Source organism: Rhipicephalus sanguineus, unplaced genomic scaffold (assembly GCF_013339695.2).
Source record: "Rhipicephalus sanguineus isolate Rsan-2018 unplaced genomic scaffold, BIME_Rsan_1.4 Seq5401, whole genome shotgun sequence".
In the NCBI taxonomy this organism is placed as follows: domain Eukaryota; kingdom Metazoa; phylum Arthropoda; class Arachnida; order Ixodida; family Ixodidae; genus Rhipicephalus; species Rhipicephalus sanguineus.
Window position 1 is genome coordinate 1 of NW_023615469.1, and position 6231 is coordinate 6231.

Below are 6231 nucleotides of genomic sequence, written 5' to 3' on the forward strand. Positions count from 1 at the left end.
CCACATTCCCAGCAGCTACTGGAACAGTAGGTGATGGAACCAGTAGGTGATGGAACCAGTAGGTGATGGAACCAGCAGGCGATGGAACCAGTAGGTGATGGAACCAGCAGGCCACGGAACCAGTAGCTGCTGGTTCCAGCGCAGTTGGCTCCCCTCAAGAGCTTGTAGTTCCATTGATGTAGCTTTTTCAAAATTCCATTAAGAACACGTATAACACAAAAAGGCTATTTGAAGTAATATATTTCATCTGAAAAATCATTTTATACACTTGAAATAGTTCATTTTGCCGGCTTCAGTTTGCGATTGACATTTTGAATCTTTTTGGACAGAGATCCGCAGGAGGCCTTGATCCACAGCAGTGGTGTTTGTGTTGTTGAAGGCACCCGAGTGACGCGCAGGCAATCTGTAACAAAATAAAAGGTTTGATTGCCCATGCAGAACACGACTGCAGACATCTAACTTTTGCATGGCCATCAATTCCCTCAGCAAAGTAGATTTAAACATATTGTTACGCTTGCGACCGTTAAGGCTAGAAGGGGCCGTTTATTACGTCGTGAAGGTGAGCTCAGGAGCAGCCGGCTAGTTAGATATTTTCACCTCGTATTGTCCCTTTCTAACCCGGAGCGGCAAGCACGATCACTGTCTTCGTTGTTTTCGTCCATATGCGCAACAATGTTAATTCTTTTTGTTGCACGGAGACAAAGACTCCTTACACAAACCGGTATGTGTGCTTCGCACATATATATACATCGCGTACAACACCAAAGTGCAATGACACTGCGCTTATAATAAAGCACAGAAGCGGTCGGGACAAACGTTCGCTACATATTTGAAATATATAGTGCAACACTTACCGACAAATGGAAGAATGAGAGCTGAGGAAATCGGTGTCCCTCGATCGGCACTGTCAAGACGCCGCATAGTACAGCACCAAAAACCACTCGGATATGCTGCTATTGACTCGTTACACTTTTCACAGATGAAACTGAACAAAAACTATTACATGTTAATTAATGCCGCACAGGTTCTGTTAGTAAACTCGCTACTTCGCTGCATTAGCGAGCACACACATATTCAAAGAAGGCATCACGACTAGCCGTCATGTGATGTACGAAGCTACGGCGCTACGCGATGTCATGATAATTTATACGGTGTATTGGCCACCATTGTAATGCTGTTATACGTAAATAAAAAATACAACTTTTTCACAATGTAGTATTTATATTATAAAGTTGGTCACTATTTAGCAATAGCGTCGGAAAACATCAAGAAAAGATACGAGACTAATGCTACTGAGATGTCAACAAAAATGACCTCACATAGCAATGCCGCGTTCTTTACGGCGGTGTTTGCTTCAATTCGCTGCTGTCCGATCGTGGCAGCTGAGAATCGTGAATGTTCATAACAAGAAGCTCCTTTTCGCAGGGAAGTAACCGCTATGCCGTGAACACTACCTGTTTGCGCAACGGTTTAGTATGACCAAACTTTAGTTGGACGTTTACATTAGCAATATGAGCCGTGTCGGTCGGACGCACATCTACAGGAAAGGTCAAATAAAAGTGCGTTTTTTTTTCCGGCGATATTTTTTGTAACCCTGTCGTACGGGGCACTTTAGATCTCTGTTGTAAAATGTGCACTATGTACAGTGTGATGAAGATTACGATCTTATGAATGCACAGTGCTATGTACGTCACTTGTTTATAGCGCACTGTAATGCAGCTGGAGTTGTTTTTGTACTTCAAGAGAGGAAAATTTTCTGCTAGCACATTATTTCCCAATTGAAACTGGAAAAATTTCCAGCTGAAAATATGACTTCCCGACTCTGAAAATGCCCTTTCAAGCTAGAAATGGTTCTTATTTCCAGCCAGCTTGGAATGAAAAATTCCAAGCCAGAGCGATTTCTAGCTGAAAACGATGCTTGAAAGGGGATTTGCAGCTGTTAATTCACAACGATTTCATGTGCATTGCTAGAACCAATTCAAGCCAACTGAAAACCAGCAGGTTACCTGGTGGTTCCAGCAGCATCCTAGGAGAAAACCAGTATCTTGCTGGAACCAGTACACAATACCAGTAGGCACCCTGCTGGAACCAGTACAGTCAGCAGGATGCTTGCTGGGACCAGCATAAAACCAGCAAGCACCCTGCTGGAACCAGCAGAGGACCAGTAAGCACCCTGCTGGAACCAGTACAACCAGCAGGAAACCAGCAGCTGTCCTGCTGGTTCCACCAGAAACCAGCACAAACCAGCAGAAAACCAGCAGGAAATTTTCACCTGGGACGTTAACGTACGCTGTCAGCAACTCGCGCGGCTATAATGTTATAGAAAAACTGCGTGTCGACCACGACAGTACAGTGTCTCCGTACCTGCCCTGCGGTAAACAGGCACTGGTAAAGCACGCTAAAGGAAAATGTGCAAACGCACGATGCTTGCGTATTTAATCGACAACACAGCAGCGCCTAAATAGCGAAGGTGTTGTTAAACACCATAGAATAATAACATAGAAACTGCCATGAGACCGCAACCGGCATAGAAACAGCCGATTGACCAAAAAAGTGAACCGGTGCGCGACGTGGCGCCAGAGATGCTGCGTGGTAATTGTTATGAACTTTTTTTTTTCACGTTCCTTGCTTCTACAGAATGTCCTAACCTTAAAAAGAAGCTTTGAATAATATTTAAATTTTACAGCAATTTATGCTAAGCAAGACAAATAGCGCTATAAAAATACAGGCGAAAATAATGTGGTGCAAACCAGGTGCAAACGTCGTGCGTCCGGCGCGCCATCCGCGCTCGCCCGATACGAAGACAAGCCGAGCTTGCGGCCAAGCCTGCCAAGCTAAGCCAAATAGTTAACTCGGCGCACCGCTTTGTGTAATCTCGACACGTAAGCCTGCTTACACGGTGTTTGCTTTAGTGTATTTCCGCGACGAGAACGTGAAGGCTATGTTCAACGTGCACCATAAGAACTCAGCCACAAATGTCTTGGATTATGACTCTACAAAGTGGCACCAAGAATAATGGCAAGACGAGCAACAAGCTTACGTCAAGGCCCATGTGCTCCGATTGTTCGGTGAGTTGAGTGCATGGTATTTACTCTTATTTAGTCTTTGTTTGATATTGCCCTTATTTTTTGTATTAAAAACGTGGGACGAAGCAGAAAGATCGGGAAAACAAGTCCCTCGTCCTCCGTCTCTGGTATCTGATGACAGCGAGACCAGCGACGCTTCAGTTCAGACGCTTTAATGGAGGTTGAATTATTGCACACATATATTGTTGCAGTTTGTTGTTGTGTTTGACTCTATGCACAAAGAAACATAAGCGTAGATCAGGGCTGAAGGACCGGTGCCCTGCTCGTGAGTGTAGTTGAAGTCTCGCAAACCCTTTGTGTACTTTATGCTCAGCGTGTGTGTTGAGCCAAAAACGCGTTTATCGCCTCTTAATAAAACGCTCTAGTCGATGCGGTGTGTGCGTTGGCGTGCGCACCAATCGGCTTATCAAACTTGTTCAACATAACATCATAAGAACGATATAATTCGTTACAAAATGTGCGTAACATATGTTCATTGGTGCGGTTTATTAATGCTGTTGGCTTAATTGCATAAGCATGTAACGTGCAGCACGTGTTTTAGCCAACTCATTGCAGCCTGACTGCTGTGTTGGGCTTGCAACGATATGGAAACTAGGCTGCCTTGACTACAGTCTGTTATATCTTTCTGACTGCCTCATCGTGAATCTACCATAGCTTAATTTAATTACTTCATGCCATCTTTAAGTTGACATTTAGTGGCATGCTCTATGCATAATAGTCACCACCATCCCGAAAAAGATAACCATACAGATTGTAAGTGATTATTGAAATAGTTTGCAGTAATTCAGTGTTAACCACACAATGTATAAGCTTGGGCGAGTTTGCAGTTCATGCTTGGGTGAATCTCAAAGAACACAGGACGCAAGCATGTAGACAGGATAAGGCACCACTCATTTTTTTTCTTTTGCCCTCTTCTAATTTCCTACCTCGATTGCCGCAAAATTTTGCAGATATGCTGTGTTCTTTTACGCAATAAGCCATAGTTGGGTGTGTAATATTTCACTCAGCCTTTCGCAACATTGTGAACATGTGCGGTGAATCACAGGTCTAGATAATTTTTCACTGTACCCCCAACTTTGTACACATTGCTATCAAAGTTAAAGTTCAATAAAGAAGTGTTACAGTTTTTCTGATTTCATGGCTCTGTTTATTTTCAGAATTTTGGAGGCATTTCCTCGAGTGCCGCTGCAGCTGCCCAGAAGAAAGTGACACAAGACATAGTTGCCTTGGCAAAATGGTCGCCGACATCATGAAGGGCCAGCATAAGCATTTGTAGTTTTGATTATGAAAATATATTTGAACGTATGCCTCATTCATCCACTGTGATTATCATTGCATGGGCGCTGCTATATTGCAGGTCTTCTGCATGACGACGGGACACCCATGAAACACTTACTCAAGGCTAATTCTAATAGGGCAAAAAAGGACAATAGGACAAGCGGGCAAAAAACAATCAAGCTGGGACCAGCTGCAGTGGGGAAACAACTGGGACCAGCTGCAGTGGGGAAACAACTGGGACCAGCTGCAGTGGGGAAGCAACTGGGACCAGTTGCAGTGGGGACCCAACTGGGATCAGCTGGGACCAGTTGCAGTGGGGACCCAACTGGTCCCCGCTGGGAATTGTTCCATAAACCATTTGAACTGGGACCAGTTGGGACCAGTTGCATTCCCAGTTGCAAATTTTCACCTGGGTATGCAATCGCCTACCTTTCGTTTTGCTGTTCTATTTCTGGCGACTCCTCCAAATTGGGCACTGGGCTTTCGCGGGACGCCGTGCCTTTTGGGGGGGATTTGCGCCTAAACCCCGAACATTTTGGCTTTGAAATGTGGGGTGGAAGTGCTGGGAACAAGCGCGGCACGGCACCTGGCGCGAGTTCCCACTTTCCACGTGGGATTGAAACTTCTTGTCCGGCAACGACAGGACGATAGTGCTTTACAATGTCGTCACTCTCAAAATGAACGTCACAGACCTTGCATTTCGCAATAAGCTTTCTATCTTTGCGATGCAAAGCTTGAATAGCGTAGGGTCTTTTGCAGGTCCGAAGAAGTGTCGTGAAGCGGAGTCGTCGTTGCGGTAGCCGCTCTTGCACCCCGGCGCAAAGCAAGTCGGCATACCGCACTGTGAATCTGTTCGCCCTCGTTACGCTTCGTACATCACTTCGTACAAGACGCTAAGCCTGGTCAAGAACAGTCGCAAAAATGACGAGCTAACAAAGCGCAGACGACGCTGTAACCCACGTGCGCTCGTACCCAGTTGCAAAACTGAGCCATGTTGCGCGGCGCCGCCGCCATCAGCGACAGATGTGGCGCTGCTGTCGCAACAGGATTCACTCACTCCTCTCTCTTCAGCCGGCGTTGCGGCGCGTCGCGTGACGCGTCAGTATCCGTGGGTAGGTCGGCAAACTCACGCATGAGTCGACTCACTCAGACTCACGTAGGCTTTAGTGAGTTTGAGTCCCAGTGAGTTTGGTTAATGAAAATTTTAGTGAGTCTGAGTCCGAGTGAGTCCAGTTGGAGAAAATATTGGTGAGTCTGAGTCCGAGTCAGCCCTAAGCGCAAAGTATATTTCTCGAGTGAGTCCGAGTGAGCTACCTTTTGTTGCCGACTTATGGTCCTATCTACTCATCTTCAGCATTACTATCCGCCTTATATCGGCTTACGTTTACACTTAAATCTATTGACGCATATCTCAGCACACTAGCATTCATGCGCAACCTCAGTATTTATTGATCGGAGGCATGAGTAGGGGAAATGGGTGCCATATGACCTCCCCCTGCAAACACTTTCATGGGAAGTTCTTGATAAAAATATCTCACGTGAGTCGCGTATTTCATAAAAAAAAGTCCTTACTGGATAGATATATGATAGTGATGATATATTATATATCATGCTAACTCGTATTTGAAGGTACAATATCAAAGGGCGCATCGTAGAGCGCCGATTATGTGACATATTGGCGTTAAAGAAGATTGACACCATGATCGGAAAGGCTAATTTTACGCCAACGGACTCATGAGTCGACTCACTCAGGCTCACACAGACTCAGGTGAAGCCGTGGGTATGAGTCTGAATGAGTCCGGCTGAGTATAATATGTTGGTGAGCTTCAGTCTGAGTTAGTCCGGTTGAGAAAAAAGTAAGTGTGTC

At 45.4% G+C, this 6231-nt stretch overlaps 1 long non-coding RNA gene across 1 annotated transcript; it reads left to right on the top strand.

Moving 5' to 3' along the window:
• Window positions 1-2867: 2867 nt before the first annotated feature.
• LOC125756716 (uncharacterized) lies at window positions 2868-4398 on the top strand. The gene is made up of 2 exons (XR_007414700.1): window positions 2868-3068; window positions 4244-4398. It is a non-coding gene; the product is annotated as an uncharacterized LOC125756716 (long non-coding RNA).
• Window positions 4399-6231: the final 1833 nt, after the last annotated feature.